Source organism: Diceros bicornis, chromosome 2 (genome assembly GCF_020826845.1).
Source record: "Diceros bicornis minor isolate mBicDic1 chromosome 2, mDicBic1.mat.cur, whole genome shotgun sequence".
Lineage (NCBI taxonomy): Eukaryota > Metazoa > Chordata > Mammalia > Perissodactyla > Rhinocerotidae > Diceros > Diceros bicornis.
In genome coordinates, this window is record NC_080741.1 from 93,836,822 (window position 1) to 93,858,227 (window position 21,406).

The 21,406-nt window shown below is 40.5% G+C and overlaps 1 protein-coding gene and 1 long non-coding RNA gene across 3 annotated transcripts in view; both read left to right on the forward strand.

Annotated features, from left to right (window-relative positions):
• Positions 1–11,565, forward strand: part of LOC131420831 (ral guanine nucleotide dissociation stimulator-like) — a 159,617-nt gene extending 148,052 nt beyond the window's left edge. The window contains exons 6-7 of one of the 2 annotated variants that reach the window (XR_009223693.1): positions 6,487–6,608; positions 11,522–11,565. The gene's annotated coding sequence lies outside the window, so the exon portion shown is untranslated. Of the gene's footprint in view, positions 1–6,486; positions 6,609–10,978; positions 11,171–11,521 lie in introns of those variants that run through there. The other variant, XR_009223691.1, reaches the window with a different exon arrangement.
• A 72-nt stretch (positions 11,566–11,637) lies between these two features.
• On the forward strand, positions 11,638–13,420 carry LOC131420873 (uncharacterized). Its single transcript, XR_009223703.1, has 2 exons — positions 11,638–11,690; positions 12,899–13,420. It is a non-coding gene; the product is annotated as an uncharacterized LOC131420873 (long non-coding RNA).
• The last annotated feature ends 7,986 nt before the right edge of the window (positions 13,421–21,406 follow it).

Genomic DNA, 21,406 nt, shown 5'->3' on the forward strand with positions numbered 1-21,406 from the left:
GAGGAAGTTCATTTGCAGATGGACTAAAGACAGGCAGGACTTTCCCTCCTGAGACCCCTCTAGGGGCTCCCGGTTCACCCCTGACCTAGATTTGAATCCTGTTGGGATCCCTGTCCAGGACTCTGAATTCCTTTTCCTGTTTGATTTGTATCCAGGAAGAATGATTTCTGATGCAGCTTTTAAGGCTACTGCTGGGCCTTGTTACATAAACATTACTGCTCCCTGTGAACTAGCATTCTCAGCACCCCTGCCTTCCTTATGCCATTCCCTTTAGGACAGAATTTCCCTAGAAGGCCCCCAGCCTCCTCCCTGGCTTGGCCTGAGGGATCCCGAGTGAGCTCTGCTTTGCCAGGATAAGGGACCATAATCCTGGCCAGTCAGTGACCCCACATTGTCCCTTGCTGTCCAAGGTGACTTCTGAGCCCGTGTCCTTCTGAGGTCCATGGTCTTGGACAATCCTCCAGTTTACACACTCAGTGTTGGTGTTCCAAACTCGTCAAAATGGGGCAATTGGGCCCGAGCCCTTAAAGTGTGTCAAGCCTGGGTGTCTGTGTTTTTTTCCCCAGTCTTGTGCTGTGGTTACATTACAACCACCTGCTGGGGTGTGAACCCTGTTTGGAGCTTTGAAAGATCAGGTATGACAGGGGTGTGGGGGGGTCCAGCAGAGAATGCCATGGAACTGATGATCCATGGATGTGCATGAACACAGCCTTACCAATTAAAATACTGAAATGCTTCCCATCTGGTGGTGAATAGACACTGCTCTGAGCTCACACCGAGAACCCACCCCGTGACTAGCAGCTTTCAAAGAGTTACCAAGTGGCATTTTGAAACTCTACCCTTGGGAACACCCTGTAAGACAAGGGCTAGATAAATCCCTTGGCACTTGTGAACTATTCCCTCCTTTCTGATGGCTGCAAGTGTCACCCAGACACACAGGCTGGACTCTACCAGGGAAGCCTTCTCAGGACAGGCAGAAGCTGAGGATGAATCCTGGTTCCCAGCATCCCAGGCTCTTCCTGACATGGCACAGCCACCCAAGAAAGTGGTTTGGTAATGGAAAGAATGGGAAGGCCGTACTTTCCCTCCAAAGAGAAAGAGAAGTGCCAACAGCAAAAGCTTGATCCCACAAATAGACAATTAAATCCCAACAAGCAGTGGGTTCTTGTCAGATTACTGATGCTGAAAAGGCCTCTTTTGATAATAGCACGATCCCCCAACTGCCATGTCCATCTTCATGAATCAAACTTCCAACACATATGGATCTAAAAAACTGAGGGAAATCTGGTATTTCCTTAGATGCAACTCTGAATTAGCATGCAACAAAGAACATAAAAATGGAGACTTATAAGTAAATATCTAATTTGAGAATATAGACATCGAAGTGCTTTTGAAATAATATTTTGGAATCTATTGGAATATTACACAAAACGAATAATCCACTTTAAGTAGGTTTTACTGTGACTGTGAGGGGAAAAACTGAATCATCTCGTGACGTTGATAACTCGCTGCTAACTTGAAAGTAAAAATAAATAATGTGCATAGTAAAAGAAAATGAGAGAACAGCATGAAAAAGGAAGATCTTTCTCTCCTCACCTGAAACTCAACCTCTCACCTCAGAAAGAAACCACTGTCTATATTTTCTATGTCACGCAGCAGAATTTAATAAAAGAAACGTATTGGTATGTTTTAAAATTTCAAGATCTCAAAGCAAGGAAATATTAGGGATGCTGCCAAGAGACCTCACTGAGGTGCCTGCTCCATTTCATCTGCTGTCAGGACGTCCTTCTTGGCCCCTCACTTTCTCTGCCTTGCTAGCAAGTCTGTCCACCATCCGTGCTATCACCAGTCTCTCTCCTGTGCTCTTCACTGCCCTGTCCTCCTTCCTGATACCTTCCTCAGTCGCCAGAAATTGTTGGCAGTGGAGCTGTGGAATGCCCAGATCAGCTCCTGGAATCACCTCTGCCAAATCTGAAGACCGGCAGGAGTGGGCATGGGACCTGGAGTGCAGACCACCTGTGAGTACACCTGGCAGGGATTCACCTGTGTGACTAGGTGCAAGTTTTTCCAACGCTTTGGCAAGATTGAAAGGACTTACCAGTTGTCCTGCACTGCTGCAGGCCTGGAGTCCTTGCAGTCTCTCGGGCCAGCAGACCTGGTGGGGCTGGTCCAAAGTGTCCTCCCAGAGACCCGTCACCGCCAGAATGGGATGGGATTCTAGTACCCGGCCTCTTGAATATGTCACTGGACATCCTCAAAGGGATGGAGATGCTTAAACGAGGCTTTGGTTTGGACTGGTTCCCACAGTTACACTGCTTCCTCTGTGAAGACGTGACTATCATCCTTCTTTTCCTCTTACCTTACAAAATAAATCATGAAAGTGGGTCAAATGATAAAGGAAGCCTGCCTTTTTAGGACAATTATCCTGGCTGTTTTGTACTTCCACCCTCCCTCTATCCACTGGGGATAAATCCGACCTGTGTCCCGGGATGTCATCAGGCAGATTTGCATCAAGAACAGAAAGCTCAAGGTCAAAACTCAAGGCTACTCCAGATCATTTCTCCTCCCCCATCTTGTTAACACCCCTCCCTGTTTGAGTGTGTTTCTATTCTATTCTTGTCCTTGTCACTCTCAACCGCACAAGTCCTGACACTCCCTCTCAGGACAGTCGGTCCCCAAACCTTTACTAAATCCCAAATCCTACCATTTCTGTGTTTTCTGACTACTCATTTTCTTAATCCATTGACCACTTGGTGTTCATAGAAGTTAAATCAATAGTGACATTATCAACCACCCCCTGTTAACGACTTACTCCCATATCCCAGATGTTCATATAATCCAAATGGTTATGGTCAAAAGTAAATAATTCAGAAAACATATTCACTCACCACAAATTCCTGATCTCTAATACTTTTATTCAAACACTTATACAGTAGATACCTGTCCCTCAAGATCAGAAGTATTGCCAGATCACCGATCCTCACCTTAAGTTCCTCCTACACCTATCAATCCTGGATTCCATGCATTATGATCTCAATAATTTCCTTGGAATAATAAAAAATTCCTTACCACTCATTTATGTTGTAAACCTCCAAGCCAAGAAGATCCCGATTATCTGGCATGCCGTAGCTACTGCTGGTCTTATAACAAACTGAGAAAAAGCATGAAACATTATCTTTTGGTACCATTGTAATTACAAAACCATCTGCATCAACTGGGAAGCACTCATAATGCCTGAAAATTTTGTTCTCTTTTTTGTGTGTTGGGTCAATAACAAAAAGAAAAATCAATTAAAAAATGGGCAATGCACCAGAATGGACTTTTTCCAGTGAAGACATACAACGGACCAATAGGTGTATGAAAAGGTGTTCGGCATCACTAATCAGGGAATGCAAATCAAAACCATAATGAGCTATCACTTCACACCTGTTAACATGGCGATTATCAAAAAAACTAAAGATGGTAAATGTTGGTGAGGATGTGGAGAAAAGGAACCCTTGTGGGAATGTAAATTAGTACAGCCATTATGGAAAACAGTATGGAGCTTCCTCCAAAAATGAAAACTAACATATGATGCAGCAGTCCCACTTCTAGTATATACCCACAGGAATTGAAATCAAGGTCTCAACGAGATACCTGCACTCTAATGTTCATTGCAACTAATTCACAATAGCCAAGACACGGAAGTAACCTAAATGTCACTGATGGATGAATGGATAAAGAAATGGAATATTAGTCAACCTTGAAAAAAGAAGGAATTTCTGCCATTTTTGACAACATGGATGGACCTGGAAGACATTATGCTAAGTGAAATAAGGCAGACAGAGAATGGCGAATACTCACTTATATGTGGAATCTAAAATAGTCAAACTCATACAAGCAGAGGTTAGAATGGTGGTTACCAGGGGCTGGGGGGATGGAGAAATAAGGAGCTGACGGTCAAAGGATACAAAATTTCAGTTATCAAGATAAATAAGTTCTGGAGATGTAGGACAAGCATAGTGCCTACAGCTGACAAGACTGTATTGCATATGTCACATTTGCTAATAGAGTAGATATTAAGAGTTCTTACCACAGAATAATAGTAATAAAGGAGGTGAGAGAAAACTTTGGGAGGTGATGGATATGTTTGTGGCCTTGATGGTGGTGACAGTCTCAAGGATGTATACTTATGTCCAAATCCATCAAGCTGTATATGGGAAAGTATGACATAATCATTAATTCTTCTGCACCTTGAAATACACTGTGTCCTCATCACAAGAGAAGAAAATTTGTAACTATGTATGGGGACGGATGTTAACGGGACTTATTGTGGTGATCATTTCAACATATATACAAACAATGAATCATTATGTTGTACCCCTGAAACTAATATAATGTTGTATGTCATCATTACCTCAATAAAAACAACATAACAGAGAAAACCATTTTAATATTGTAAATGAGTTCAGTGAATCCCTGAGACTGCCCCATTCCCATATGAGAGTTACTGGAAGCAGAGAGGATGAAGTAAGATGGAAGAAAGTTGTACAAAACAGTAGTCAAATTAAAATCATTTAAGTTGCTATGAGCTCCTTGTGGCAAAGTTCTGTGAACACTGATCTTTCACATTTTCCTGGAAAAGCATACTTTCAGATCCAAGCCATAATAGTTTCATCATTTGCTCTAATAAGAAAATTTCAACTTAATAAATAAAACCAAAAGCATCCCCTATGTATGAATAAAGTTAGTGAACTTTACAGAGAAAAGAGCATATTTGCACAATCTCAATAAAGGAAACAGAAGAACTGAATGATGATCGATTCTCATTCAAGCTTATCTTTGAAAGCCAGTAAAACCAGGTTCTCTTTTCAAGGATGTGTGTAAAGCTGTCAGCCTTGGAAGACAGAAATAGTGACCTCCTCGAGAGCAAAGGGCAGGCTTGCTTACTGCCCAGTATAATAGAAATAACACCCCTCCCTGGGGCAAAGGTCAGCAGATTTCCTGCCCATTATCAAAGATTTGAGTTCCTTAAGCTCTGAGTTCTTGCAAACCTCTGCATGTCACCTGGCCCACTGTGTATCACCCTGTAGGAAGTGGGATTTAGTGAACCGGTGCAAATGCTGATACTCTGGCCACTGCTATTGCTGTGACATTAAGTCCTTTGTCTCTGACCCATGGGTCTCATGTCTTTTGCCAACATCTATAAGGCCATGGTAGGCTGAGTTATTAGCTTGCAGGTAAGGTAAAATATCAGGCCTTTTACAGTTCCTGACAAGCGCTTTAAGTAACTAGTAGTCCTAGGAACAGAGAGCTACCCAGAACAATATGCATGGATGGTCTTCATAGAAGACTTCTTGCAACCAAAACTTTAATAAGTCTCTCTGACTTCTTTTATTTCTACCCCAATTAGAAGGAGAGGCACCAAGCTATTATAGACCTAGGGCTTGTGCAAGCCACCTGGAGACCTAGTGACCAGAAATTTCCCATGGGGAGCAAAGACAGATGGGCATATTTCCAAAATGGACCCATATGCCTCCCTATCATCCAAAAGACAGTACATTATCTTAATTTATGATGATTTCATTCATTAAAATCTTGTGATGGGCCAAAGATACACTTCTAAGAGGAGTGAGGCACATGGCAGTTGTAAGTAGATTAACAGATTTGGTGAATATGAAACTCTAAACTAAACTTAGTTTTCTAATCAATTATAAGGTACAACAAATTTAATTAGGTCAATTAAATGATATTTAATGGTATGCCTGATTATTACTCTGCAATAATGATCAAGAAGCTCATCTAAATAACTATAATTGCTCTTACTTTAAAATATGGTAGTCAAGACTGTTTGAGATAAGCTGGAGAGAAAGAAGGGGAGAAATAGATAGCTGCTCTAAAGCCACATTCAAGACAGCTGGATCTACATGTAACCCAGGAGATCGAGGCAGATGGCTGTGTGCCTAGATCCTCCCTGAACTGTGGTTCTCAGGGATGTCACGGGGCTGAAGCAGCTTCCTGAATCGTGTTTACACGTCCATGTGTACAATACCCCTGACCGTGAGGATGAAACACCCTTCAATCATCCCTTACACCCCTCTAATTTACAATTAGATTTCAAAATCATTGTATCATTACATGATCATTTATTCCTCAAACCTGTAGGATGCCGAGCTAAAAGAAAATCAAACTTCAATGGCTTCTTTTCTTTGAAGGACCAAGACGTTCTTTCACAGTTGGAATCCGGATTAGAGGATAAATCCAAGTCAATGGAAACAGCTTAAGAAATGGACAGAGTAATATTTCATTCCCATATACACAGTTTTCACTGTGGCAAAAACAGAGTTACATTTTAAAAAATGAGAATTTTTTGAAATTTTATAGATATTAAAGACATTGTTTTGCTTATATTCCCTTTGGTTTACCAAATGAAACTCACTCTTTAATGGCCATTTCTAGCATTGAGTGCTAATAACAGCGGCTTTTTAAAATTCTTATTTTTCCCAGGTCAAAGACCAAGGGCAGAGGTCATCAAGAGGTCAAGTCTAATCTACCTATGGATGTGGCAGGCTTAACTATGGATGTTCAAGCCAGACATTGCCAGCAGAACCAAATCTCTTCACCCATAGGTGAGTTTTTACTAGTAATCACAGAGACTTAAGAATATCAAAGAAAATTCTGTTTTTGTTTGTTTGTTTGTTTTTGTTAGAAGGACCAGTCCTGAGCTAACATCCAATGTCAATCCCCCCCTTTTTTTGCTGAGGAAGACCGGCTCTGGGTTAACATCCGTGCCCATCCTCCTCTACTTTATATGGTGAACACTGCCACGGCATGGCTTAACAAGCGGTGCATCGGTGTGCGCCTGGGATCCGAACCGGCAAACCCCAGGCCACTGCAGCAGAGTGTGCCCGCTTAACCGCTTGCGCCACTGGGCAGGTCCTCAAAGGAAATTTTTTATTAAGAACCAAAGTTATAGATTCCTATCTTGTGTTCATTACTTTGAATTTTTGACCCAAATCATATATATTGATTGGACCATGTTCAATTCTATCATCTTTGGAAGATTCAGCCTACAGCTGAAGAGAAACAGATACGACACCAATATCTTATCCTCTCTGAAGTCCAACTGAGAGCCCCTGGAGTCAGAAGTTTTCAAGACAAGAAAAGTCATCCTTCTGAACAGAGAGAGTAGAGGCTATTTAAACATTCAACTTTAAGTTGTTAACATGACTCGTTAGAATGTGATGGAGCAACCATAATACCTTCTAAGTGTCATGATTTTTCTCCAGAGTACTGAGATGGATGACCTTGAAGGCCAGTTTCCCCATAAATGTATTTATTCAGTGATAAAATTAATTTCCCTATAAAATAATTCCCATAAAAATGTTAAAAATATATCATAGTCTCTGACTAAAAGGAAACAAAGCAAACTGAACAGTTGAATAACAGTGTAATAAATTCCATACAAGGATCTTACTGCAGCGTTATGTACAATAGTGAAACTGGATGTAATCCCAACTCTATCAAAGAAGAAGTAAACAGATTATGGTATTCCTGTTCTTTGGAATACCTCTAAAACATCTAAAATGGTAAGTTAGAATGATGTGCACTGATAACGGGAGACGTCTATGATATATGGTTTGGGAAACAGCAAATTGCAAAACGATGTAGTTATGTAATTTATGTTAAAAAACTTTATGTGTATTTATAAATACATAGGAAATGTCCAGAAGAATAAACTCCACCCTGTTAACAACAGTTCCCTCTGAGTAGGGGAGTGAGTTTTCAGGGAAGAGGATGAAAGTGGAGGGTTTCACTTTATATAGATCTGTGTAATTAGACATTTTTAACAGTATGTATTTCTTTCATAATTAGAAAAATGAGTGATGTGGCCATTTTGTGCAGGGCAACAGTACTATGTTCACCAGTCTCTGTACTGTATGTTACTGCACAGCACGGACTGTAGGAGAAAGCCCAGGGGAGCAATGAAGACAAAGAAGACATGACACCCGCAAAAAGTCAGTGGAGTATTTCTACATAACAAACCTTCCAGGCGAGTGACGGTCAGTATCCACTGCTCCAGCTCTCGCAAGAAACCTAGAACCTTCCCAGGATAAGCCGGAGGACCACGCCCAACTAGTCCACTCCCTGCCCGGGGCCTGTTTATGCAAGGTGACTGCCATCAAGCAGATAATGGACTCAGGATGGGGTGAGAGGCGGAGTTCCAAGTGGAGATTCAAAACGTACCAAGAAATTTTGTGAAGTGAAGGAAGCTACTCGACCTCTCTGAGCCTCAGTGTCCACCCCCCTGTAAAATGGGGATCACAGGTCTACTTCACAGAGCTGTTGGGGAAGATACATAAAAGTGCCTGTGACAGCCAGTGTCCACATTATTAACAAAGTCATATCCGACTTCAGAATAATCGATGAAAAGAATAATGTTAATGAGACCAAAGATGAGATGCCCAGCTTTGTAAGCAGCATGAGAATGAGAGGAGCTCTGACTAAGCAGGGTTCTTCACAGCTCCACTGGAGAGGACGAACACGGGCTACACCAGGGTAAGTCGCTGTTGTACAGTGACTTGTGTAGTGAGGGTGGGTCCCTAAATACTCTGTGAAATACAGTTACACACAGTGGCTCCTAGGAAACAACTACAAAGCAATCAACACAGCAGATAGGACTAGGAAAGGGGCGAGCAGAGGAGGGTCAGAGCCACAAAATCTGAGGGAAGACACTGAACCACAATGAGCGCCCATCTCTGTCAACAGCAAGTGTGGTTGCGCCAGGAGATTAAACGTCTGAGAAAGCCATTGTGGGGACTGCTGGGAGCACAGTGGTCACTGCAGCCACACCCTAACAGCAGTGCATTGGAGCACACACACCCCGAAACTTTCCTCTCCATTAATTCTTGTTTTAAGATGATGAATATCCTCATGTTACAATGTCTCCTTCCAACCCTTGTGGACGAGTGTTGTCAGAACCCCCTGAAGAAGGCACAGGCCAGAGTAGGATGGAACACTAGGAGCTGGGGGAGCAGCGCTGCACCTGACCACATGGACTATCACCTGGGCCTATTGAACACGAGAGAAGAATCCGAGGATGTGGTCTAATGAGAATTCCCTGTCTTGCCACATTCAGAGACACCACAGAGTTTCTCGTCCATTCTTTACAAAAATGTTAGAGAATTCATGTGTCATTTATTCATAAAGAGGCAAATTCTTGACAAAGTGACTGGGTCCAGTTTCCATGACCAGGTTTTTCAGTTGTTTTGATAATATCCCACATTCAGGAATCGGAAATGTAACCTACTGGGATGTGTAATATAAACAAGGACTTTTTTTCCTGTAGATCAACGCCCAGATTTTTAGGGAGGACATAAGTCGTGAAAGCTGCTAACCACTCCTCCACAGGTTTCAATAGAACTTTTAAGTTAATTTACCAATCTCAGGAAAAGAGACTTTGGCCATTCAAATTTTTTGTTTCTGCATTCAAGTGTACAGTACAGCCAAGAGAATGAACAGAAAAAATTGACAAGAAGATCTTGCTTGCATTTCATCTTTTGCAAATAAGCAAGCTATTTTATGCTCTGTTCTTTTCACTATTCTAATCAATTTTTAAAGAATATGGTACATCTGACTATCCCTGGGCGTGTTTATCCGGGAACTTTGCCGGAATCCAAAGCAGAGATGTTAAAGCTGACGGATTTCAAATTCTGCCCAAGTGCTGTCTACCTTACACATCCCTCTCCCAAAGGTGGACCACCGGTCTCTTCCTGAGGGATCAGAGTCATCACCTGTGTCCCTGAGAGACTGGCCACTCAGGCCTGAGCTGAGATTAGGTGATCAATCTAAAGGGCAAAATGCTTAAGCTATTCTCATCTTAAGGATGCTGTTTCAGAGGCCTCTGCACTGGAATGGGTTGGTGATAATGGTCTACTAGATACTTTCCCGGGAATTGGCTTGTTCTCCTCTGCTCTTAGCGGATCCTGGGGAAACCAGTGATTAACCTCAAGGATGCCTCAACTTCCACATCTGCAAAAAAGGCAAGCAACAGCCACTGTTACCACCCTGCAAAGCTCTTAAGTTGTGCTTGCAAGAGGGGCCACAAGGGCGAATTTCTCCCAAAAGCTAATGAAATGTTGGCACTTTGGCTGGAGAGGCAGAGGGCAGCAGGCAAAGTGGAAAGTTTCTGGGATGTCAAACCAGTTCCCATAAGAATTTTAGAGAAGCATCTGGCCCTGGACTAGGTAGGAGGCTGTGGAAAGACCCACAGGCATGCAGGTGGGAGGAGGAATCAAGCCACGGAGGGAGGCGGTGTGGAAGAGGGGTGAGTCTGGCTTCAACTTTGGACAAAAGCAGTTGCACGCTGCAGGCCCGAGGCTGCCCATGCAGCCGCCACACCCTCCTAACTCCCTGGTCCTTCTCCTCCCATCACATCCCTATGGGGCTCAGTCCACGTGGAGCAGGTGCTGGACAAGTGTCTGCAGCCAATGACGGCTTTGACCTCAGCCAAGAGCACACCACCCTTTTCCTCCCCCTAGGGCTATGCACCGCCCTGTGCTCAGAGCATCCTGGGAGTTGTAGTCCTGCAGCTCTGCAGGCTGCCTACTGGGAGCAGTTAAGAGACAAAAGCTCCCAGCATGAACAGCTAAGGGCCCCAATTCCTGCCTCGTCCCTCCGCCCCTGGGCCCCAATCCTCTGCTTCTCCACCCCACTCTCTACCCCACCTCTTCTCTATACCACAGCCACCCTCCATGCCCTGTGCACCCCCCAGAGTTTGCGCAGTGAGGTTGGGCTGTATCCCTTGAGCCCGGTACTCAGGTAGGGGTGGGGCTCACCAGACTGGCTGTCGCTGAGGTTGCTTGCAGCCCTAGTGGAAGCCCCCTGGCCAGTATTTGAAAAGTAAATTCAATATCTAAAATGGAAATACCGGGTGCCTGAGATCCTGGAATTTGCCTTTTCAAGGCCACCTGTCCTACCATCCCCTGCATCCCTCCAGGCTGCCATGATCCTCCCTCTGGACCCCATGGTCAGGGTCGCTGCAGAGATCCTCCCTTTGGACCCCACCCACCTGAAGGGCCCATACCTTGGTCAGGCATCTTAGAAGGACTGCCCTGAGACATGTCATAAAAAGGAGAAAACATCACAGTGGGCAGCCCCAATTCCTGCATTGTACAGACAGGAAACTCAGGTGCACTGGTAAGTGACCCCTAAGCCACTTCAGGTGACCACACGCATGCCCCTTGTCTGACGCTGCACACAGGCTTGTTCACTGGACTTCCTTATCCCAGTGTGGACCTCTTGGCCTCGTTAACACAGGCAACAGCACCAAAACTTCTCATTGCTCAGTCCCACAATGTTAGGCAAGTTTGTGTAGGAAAGTAACATGCAATTTCTACTCTACTATAGGGCTGGCTCCTTGGCAGCCAGTTTTAATATCCCTTTTTAAATATACCCACAGAATCACAAAATAATTAAGCAAAATAATTTGTTGCTGTTGGGGGTTATGGTGATAATTCTCTGAAGTAATTTTTCCATTTAGCTACTCTGACTCCAAATACTACAGCACCACATGCTTCTCAGACTGGTGGATGCACAGCTCCACTTCTTTGCAGAGAGGATGCACAACAGCAGAATATCCGTGGCCCGACTCTCTGGAACATCAGTATTACTACAAGATTTAGAAGAAGCAAAGTTATGTCATTTCCAAGGTAAGGAGTTAACAACTTAAAACTAAGGTGAGGTGTGAAAGTCATATGCCATTAATAATTGTCAGTAATCTGTGCTTGAAATGTCAGACTGTCTCTGAGAAAGAACTCTGAGACCCTATTTCCCATTGTTTTCAATAGGAAAAATTAGAAGGCGTAGCAAATCTATCGAAAGTCCCTACCAATTTCCTAAGTCATGATATGGCACCTAGACATAAGTTACGCACATCATGTGCTCCTCGTTTTGTTCCTCATTCAACCCAGTCCCACAGGTCTTGAGTGCATGGTGTGAACACTGCACTGTGCTAGGTGTCATGGCCTTGGTGACTATCGTCATGGGAGTGGACCTTGCTGGAGAAAGATGACATCATAAAATCTCAAAACCATGCCAGTTACCAAATTGAGGCAAGAATGGAAAGACCCAGGGGACCACACAGGGTGAGGGCATTAATAGATACTTGGGAGTATTAAAATCCATCTGATGATGTCATGAGTGAATGTGTTTCACTTTAAAACAAAACCCTGCTGTTATTCTGAGATATTGAGTTAGGATCTTTGTGCAAATATGCAGCATTTAAAATGTTTATTGATGTATAACGTGTGTACAGAAATATATGCAGAAGTCATCCATGTAAACCTCAAAGAATTATTACAAAGTGAACACACTTGTGTGACCAAGAACTAGCAGCAGCTTCACTCAGACCCGGACAATCCCTTTCCTCTTCCTTCCTCCTCAAAGGTAACCAATATCTTACCAGCGAACACTGTATATCAAGTTTGTCTTCTTATACAAGTGTTTTATTACAGAACAATTTCTGTTTTATTACAGAACAATATCTGAGGGCATTCTGCTCTGTGGATGCCAGAAAAATTTAAACAATATACAGAAAAACAAAATAGCATAATAGGCCCATCACCCAGCTTCAACAACTACTAATCATCGGCCATTTTTATTTCATCCACACTCCATCCCATTCCCACCTCACTTTATTATACTTTTAGTCCTTTGTGTGTGTGTGGAGGTAAGATGTACTCACACTGAAAGGCACAAATCTCAATTCTATAGTTTTGGCAAATAAACTTGCCCATATAACCTTCACCCCTTTAAGAATAGAATGTTTCCATCACCCCCAGAAAACTCCTTCCTGTTCATTCTCAGGCAATTTTTTCCTTCCCTTGAGGCAACCACTGTTCTGGTTTTTTCACCATAGGTTCATCTTGGCTGAAATCATCCCACGTGTGTTGTTTTCTGTCCGGCTTGCCTCCCTCGGCATGAGGTTGATGAGACTCGCCCAGCATGTGTGTGTCAGCGTTTGCTCCTCGGCACGGCTTAGGGCGTTCTGCTCTGTGGATGCGCCGCAGTGCGCTCATCTTCCTCCTGGGGACGTGCAGGTCATCTCCTGCGAACATTCTTGTACAAAAGCTTTTTGTATGCTGTTTGATTCCTTTATTAGCATTTACGTGACACACCTTTTGCCCTTTTTAGTGGTTGTTCCAGATTACAATATGCATCTTTAACATATCACAGCCTACCTAGACTTAATAGTCACCAATTTAATCAATGTAAAATATGGAAGCCTTGCTACAGAACAGTTCCACTTACTGTCTGAACTTTGTGCTATTGTTTTCATAAATTTTACATCTACCCATGTTATAAATCCCACAATACAGTGTTATAATTTTTGCTTTGAATAGTCATAAGTCTTTTAAATAAATTAAGAGAAAAAAGTTAAGTATTTGGAGGTAGATGCTTTGAGGTTCTGTAAATGTACTGTTTCTTCTTTAAGTTTCACCCACAGTTTTTGCATTCATCAGTCAGTCTTGCCCACAGTAATTATTACTGTGGTGTTCTAGTGGCAATTTTCTATTTCATGCTGTCCATCTGCGGTTATTATTTGGAATTCTGTGAGGAAGATTCCCCTCCTGCCTCTCCCTTCCTTCTTCCTTTCTTTCTCTCTTTCTTTCATTCTTTTTTTTTCCCTTTTTTTCTTTCTTTCTTCCTTTCTTATTTAATCTTTTTTATATCAGTATAGACTCATGGATATTTATTTTATTCTCTGGGTAATAATCCAGTGCTACCATTATTTATTTTGTTGCTCTCAGTTTTCCAACTTGAGCCATTGGGAAGTATTTCAGATTGATTGCTTTTGACACATCTCATCATTTTCTGTATTTTTTTTTAAAGCACTTTCAGACTTCCCAGAACTACAAGATGCTCCAGGCTCATCTTGTATTTTCCATCTCCAGCCCTAGAAGTACCCATTTCTCCAAGAAAACCTGCTTATTTTTATTGGGGAATGATATTTAGAAACCAAGATCTGGGAGCCAGGTGTGCTCATTGATACTATGGTGTCAATGCTTCTAGACACTCTCAGCAGAGCTTGGAAATGTATGTATGAATATAAACTCAGGTATACACATCTATCAATTGATCTATCAGTCTATCTATCAATGCATCTATCTGGATAGATATATTAAAAGAGACATGGATTCATACTGATAATTCCAACTCCAATCCAGCACCACAGAGTTTATTCTAGTATTCTCCTTTTGCTTATTTGTAACTTCTTTCACCAACAGTGAGAAACTTAACTCCAGTTAGCTACAATATATTTACTAATGTGTCAACTACTTTCAGAATTGCTAATCCATACCCTTATGAAAAACAAATTTACCACCTAGAGTACAGTGTTTGTGTCGAGTACATTAGTTTTACAGTATCCCGTCAAAACATTGTCTTCCAAAGTTACTCAGGTCAGGACCTTTCATCTCCACACCTTCAGTGTGGTTATGTCACATGCTTATAATACAGTGAGATTCATTTGTCACTTCATTCCATCTGAATTCCCTAGCATCCTGATTGATTTTTAAAATTTGCAGAGTAAAATTCACTCTTTGTGGTGTACAATTCTATGGGTTTTGACAACTTTATGGTCGTATATCCACCCCCACAGTACCATACAGAGCTGTTTTATTCACCCCCAAATTTCTCTCATGCTGTCACTTTGTAGTCAACCCCTTCCCCCACTCCATCCCTTGGCAACCACTGATCATTTTCCATCCCTGTATTTCTGCCTTTGCTAGAATGTCATAGAAATGGAATCATATACTATATAGCCTTTTGAATCTGGCTTCCTTCCCTTAGAGAAATGCATCCAAGATTCATCCATGTTGTTGTGTAAATCAAGAGTTTATCCTTTTTATTATCAAGTAGTATTCTAATATACCAATGCACCAGAGCTTCTTTCTCCATTCACCTGATGAAGGACATTTAGTTTGTTTCCAGCTTTGGCAATTATGAATAAAATGGCTATGAAGATTCACACAAGGATTTTTCCTTAAACATTAGTTTTCAATTTGTTTCAGTAAATACCTAGGAGTGGGATATCTGAGTCATATAATAAGTATATGTTTAACTTTATAAGAACCTGCTAAACTGTTTTCTGAATGCAACTATCATGTTGCATTCCCAGTTCTAGTTGCTCCTAGTCCTCACCAGCACTTTGTAGTTGCAATTTTATTGGTATTTGCAATTTTATTTTTTATTTTAGCCATCTAATTGGTGTGTGGTATCTTATTGTGGCTTCTGCTTCCTTTATGAAAGTGAGTTCTGCTAAATATAGAATCCTGTGTTGACTTTTGTGTTTTCTTTCTGTACTTGAAAGATGTGATTTTGTTGTTGATTTGTCTATTTTTTTTTGATAATATATCATCCATCATTCACATTATTTCTCCTTCTATGTAATGTTTTCCCCTGTGTGTATGTATTTTCCTGAATGATTTCAAGATTTTCTTTTTATCTTTGGATTTTAACAGCTTGACTATCATGTGCTGAAGTATGGTTTTATTTTGTATTTTATTTTGTGGGTTTGTTGACTTTCTTAGATCTAAAATTTTAGATTTTCCACCAAATTTTGGAAGTTTTATGTTATTACTTATTGATTTGCCTTTCTGTCTCATTTAATTTTTCTGTCATTCCTCTCTCTGCTGGGGACTCAATCATCTCACAGGTTGTAAGGCTCTCTTCATTTTCCTTCAAAAATTTTACATTCTTTTCTTCAGACTGGATAATTTCTATTGCTCTGTCTTCATGTTTCTTCTACTGTTTCTAATCTACTGGTAAACTCAAAAGTACTTTTTTTTTTATTTCATCTTCCTATTTGGTTCGTTTTTATAATTCCCATTTCTCTGCTGAGTTTCCACATCTGTTCATTCATTATGAGAATATTTTTCTTTACCACCATTATCATCTTCATAAAAGCTAATTTCTTATCCTTGTCTGCTAATTGCAACAACTTGGGGATAGTTTCTACTGCCTGCTTTTGGTCATATATGGATTACATTTTCCTATTTCTTCAAATCTCATGCTTTTTTAAATTGTGTACTGAAAACCATGTATGATAGTTATAGAGACTTTGAATTCTATTGTATTCCTCTGAAGAGTGGTGTTATTTTTCTAGCAGGGAGTTAACTTGGCTGGACTGAAACTCCAATCCTATCTCCTTTACAGTGGGCATAGTTGAAATCCTCAATCAGATCTTTCATCTTCCAACTGCTGTTTTTACAATAGTCCCTCTGGGGCCTACCCTGCATGTGTGTTGTTCAAAGATCTGCCAATTTGGTGTGTGTGGGGGGGAGACTTTCATACACATTTTGAGATTTTCCTCTTAGTGGCTCCCTCCCTTCCAGAATTTCTCCCCTAACTTTCCAGCTACTCTGCCAGCCCCAAAATACATCCTCTAACATTACAAGAAAGACTGTAGTTTCTCCCCTATCTGGGCCACGTACAGATTTTGGAATGCTTTGAGGCAAAAGACTCAAGCTTGCAAATATCTCCTGGTGCAATTCCCATCATTCAAGGGAAGACTCCCTCTCAGTTCTGCTTGCTTTGGAAGAGATTTATACATACACACATATACACATTTATTGTATGTGTATTACATATAGATACATGATTCTATGTAAATATATATATAAAAAAATATATATACTATATATATACAATATATATACAATATATATATACAATAAATATATAAAATATTTTATGCAGATTTTATCATTGTTATCTGTGAGAGTGTTAGTTCAACAAGCTACTCCACCATTACTGGAAGCCAGACCTCGGTTTTGTTTCTTTTTTGGATTTTATATAAATGGAATTATACAATACATAGCCTTTTGAATATAATCTCTTTTATGCAGCATTATGGTTGTGATATTCATCCATGCTATTGCATGTAGCTAGTGTTCGTTCATTTGTTGAAAATAATTAATTATTTAATGGTCATAAAATATGCGTAACATAAAATTGACCATTTTAACCATTTTTATGTGTACAGTTCAGTGATATTCAGTACATTCACATTATTGTGTAACCATAACTTCCAACCACCCACAGAACTATTTTCACCTTGCACTGACACTCTGTGGCCATTAAGCAACAACTCCCTGTTGTCCCTCCCTCTTGCCCCTGGGAACCACCCTTGTCCTCTCTATTCCTATGAATTTGACTTCTCTAAGTACCTTATATGAGTGGAATCATACAGTATTTTTCCTATTGTGGCTGGATTTATTTCACATAGAATAAAGTCTTGAAGGTTCATCCATGTCATAACATACGTCAGAATTCCTTCTTTTTTTTTTTTTTTTTGGTGAGGACTATCGGCCCTGAGTTAACATCTGCCAATCCTCCTCTTTTTGCTGAGGAAGACTGGCCATGGGCTGACATCCATGTCCATCTTCCTCCACTTTATATGGGACGCCGCCACAGCATGGCTTGCCAAGCGGTGCGTCAGTGCGCATCCATTATCCGAACCGGTGAACCCCTGGCCACCGCAGCAGAGCGCACGCACTTAACCGCATGCACAACTGGGCCGGACCCAGAATTCCTTCCTTTTTCAGGGTGATTGGTATTCCATTATGTTATAAACCACATTTTTTTTTTTTTGTCAATTCATCTGTTTATGGACACCTGGCTTACTTCAAGCTTCTGGTTATTTTGAGTAATGCTGTTAAGAACACGGGTGTACATATATGTCTTTATACATCTGCATTCACTTCTTTTGGATGTATACCCGTAAATGGTGTTCGAGATTCATTTTTTCACATGTGGGAGGGTTCCCCACACCTCCAACAAGGAATTCTTGGAATGCCAGCTGGTCGTCAGATAATTCAACTCAATTTGATGTTGTCAACCCAGAGATACATCCGATTCCACAGGTTGAGGGCTCAGTCTCATAAGACTGCACACCCACCCAACCTCACCTCAACTTCAGATGCCAGTTAGAAGCCCCAGCTGTTACCTGTACTTCTAACTGACTGGCTGTAAACCAGAGGTTCCCACAACCTCCTCCTTGGGTTTGATTAATTTGCTAGAGTGGCTCACAAAACTCAGAGAAACATTTACTAGATCACCAGTTTATGATACAAGGATATAAATCAAGAACAGCCTGATGGAAGTGGCGCATAGGGAAAGGTATGTGAGAAGGGGCACAGAGCTTTCATGCCATCTCCAGGTGCACCACTCTCCAGTCACTCCTTGTCATTGCCAATCTGGAAGCTCTCTGAACCTCCTTCTATTGGGAATTTTATGGAGGCTCCCGCACGTAGGCATGATCAATTATTAACTCAGTTTCCAGCCCCTCTCCCCTCTCTGGAGGATAAGGGGTAGGGCTAAAAATTCCAAGCTTCTAATGAGGGCTTGGTCTTTCTGGTGACCAGCCCCCATCCAGGAGGCATCCAGGAGCCCACCCAGAGTTGCCTCAATAGAACAAAAGATTCTCCTAGTGTTCTTATTACTTAGGAAATTACAAGGGTTTTAGAAGCTCTGTGTCAGGGATGGGGTCAAAGACAAATATTAGAACAAGAGATGTTCCTAGTGTTCTTATCGTTGAGGAAAGTATAAGGGTTTTAGTAGCTCTGTGCCAGGAATTGGAGGCAGACACCAATAAATATATTTTCTATTATTTCAGAACCCATAAGTGGAAATTCTAGGTCATATGGTAATTCTATTTTTAATTTTTGAAGGAACTGCCATACTGTTTTCCACAGTTTTATATTCTCACCATCAAAGTATAAGGGTTCCAATTTCTCAACATCCTTGCCAACACATGTTATTTTCTTATTTTGTGATAGTAACTATCCTAATGGGTGTGAAGAGGTATCTCATTGTGGTTTTATTTTGCATTTTCCTGATACTTAGTGATGTTGAGCATCTTTTCATGTGTTTATTGGCCATTTTATATCTTCTTTGGAGAAATGTGTATTCAAGTACTTTGTGCAATTTTAAATTGGGTTTTTTTTTATTGTTGAGTTGTAGGAGTTCTTTATATATTCTAGTTATTAATCCCTTATCAGATATGTGATTTGCAAATATTTTCAGCCATTCTGTGTGTTGCCTTTTTACTCTGTTGATTTTATCTTGTGATACAGAAAACCTTTGCATTTTAATGAAGTCCAATTTGTTATTTTTTGTTGTTGTTGCTTATGTCTTTGGTGTCATATTAAAGAAATCATTGTTGGCAATGGCATTTGGACCCAATGACATGCAGCTTTTTCCCTGTGTTTTCTTCTCAATATTTTATAGCTTCAACTCTAACATTTGTATCTTTGATCTATTTTGAGTTAATTTTTAGATATCATGTGAGATAAAGGTCCAACCTCATTCTTTTGCATGTGGGTATCCAGTTTTCCCAGCACCATTTGTTGAAAAACTTATCCTTTCTCCAATGAATAGTCTTTGCACTCTTGTCAAAAATCATTTGACCGTATATGCAAAGGTTTATTTCAGGGCTCTCTATACTACTTCGTTAGTATATTGTGTTTATTTATGCCAGTACTACACTGTTTTGATTCCTTTGTAGTAAGTTTTGAAATCAGAAAGTGCAAGTTCTCCAACTTTGTTCTTCTTTTTCTAGATTGTTTTGGCTATTCAGGGTCCCTTGAGAGTCCATATGAATTTTAGGATAGATTTTTCTATTTTTGTAAAAAACATCATTGGAATTATTTCCTCCTTGTGTAAGTTGATTCTTAAGTATTTTGCTCTTTCTGATGCTATTGTAAATAAAAATATAATGTTTGTAAATTTCTTTTTCAGATTACTTATTATTAATGTATAGAAGAACAACTAATTTTTTCATGTTGATTTTGTGTTCCACTACTCTGCAGAATTTATTAGTTCTAACAATTATTTTTGTGGAATTTTTAGGGGTTTCAAAGTATAAGATATTATTTGTAAACAAATATAATATACCTTCTTCCTTTCCAATTTGGATGCTATTTCTTTCTTTGTCTTGCCTAATTGCTTTGGCTAGAACTTCTAGCCAAAGCTATTGTTCTGTTATGTATTTCCCTTTTTTAAGAAGAGTGATAGTTGAGGCCACTTAGATAATCAAAAGTTGAGAAAATAAGGAACTGATATACTCTGTAAGCTTCAAATGTTTTCAAGCATAAGATACAATAAGAACTAAAACTAACAAAATGGCAGAGGAAATAGAGATAAGAGGATGAAATTGCAAAACTGAATCTATGATAATATCACATTGGCTAGCGTTGCGGTGCCAAGAAGGTGGTGAAGTCAAAGAATTCGTAAAGATGATAAACAGACTGCAAAGAAAAAGACTAAAATTTTTATAGAGAGAATTTTTACAGCGATATTACAGATAGAGAACAAGGAAGAGAAGTTCGATTAAGAAACAATCTGCTTCTTAAATTACTTCCACTGTAGAGAACGAAAAATCAATTTGCTGAAATATTTATTCCCCTCTATGACCCTATCTCTATCTGCAAAATCTCAGCCCTGGATCAATGTCACAATCCTCCTTTTCCATACTTGGGGAACAGAGCAATTAAGCTCATCTGAAACCTCAACTGCCCAGCCTGTGAAATAAGGCTGGCCCTCCATTCTCACAGAGGAGCCAACTGGGGGTAGGATTTTTGGTTCTGAATTCAGCTAAACATCTTCAAAGAATTGTATCTGGCCTTCCTTATCCAGGGCTATCAGTGAAGGGCTGGCTGGCTTTCAGAGAAGAGCAAGTCACAGTCAGCTGGGACATTTTCTGTTGAGCTCTCTAGAGAAGGCTGTGGGGCTTGTCAGTAAGAGTTGATTTCTATATAGGTTATATTTTTTTATTTATTCAGAGATTAATAAAGAAATTTACGTGGTAAGTATTACTTGTTATAAAGAAAAAATGTTGTCTATTCTCTGGTCAGTTAAGCAAAATCCTCCTCTCAGGGCCCACCCATGGACAAAGCCCAGATTTAATCTCCAACAGTATGCCAGGCACTCTGTGGTCCGTGGGAAGCCCTCAAGTTGGCAGCCTCTTCCCTTGTGTCCTGTGCTGGTGTTTAATCTTCCATCTCTTCAGGGTGAAACTAGACAGAGGCCTATCAGATCCTCAAGGGACTTGACATTGGAGAAATGTACTTTTCATTATCTTTAGATTTCTACACTTTTCAAAAAGACTCTCAGCATTTCCAGCAATTGTGCAGCAGTTTACCCAACACTAAGGTTCTCACTATTGAAAATTAAAATAAATAAATTTTGAAAAGCAAAAAAGTGATCTTTGCAATTTTGTACAGAATCCATGTAATGGGTGCATCCTTATAAATGGAAGAAAGATAACAAATTTAACTATTTTGGTTAGTTACAACAGTAAGTAATATACTTTGTATATTACCAATTTTGAGATTATTTGTATTTAAAAATACTGCTTCAAACC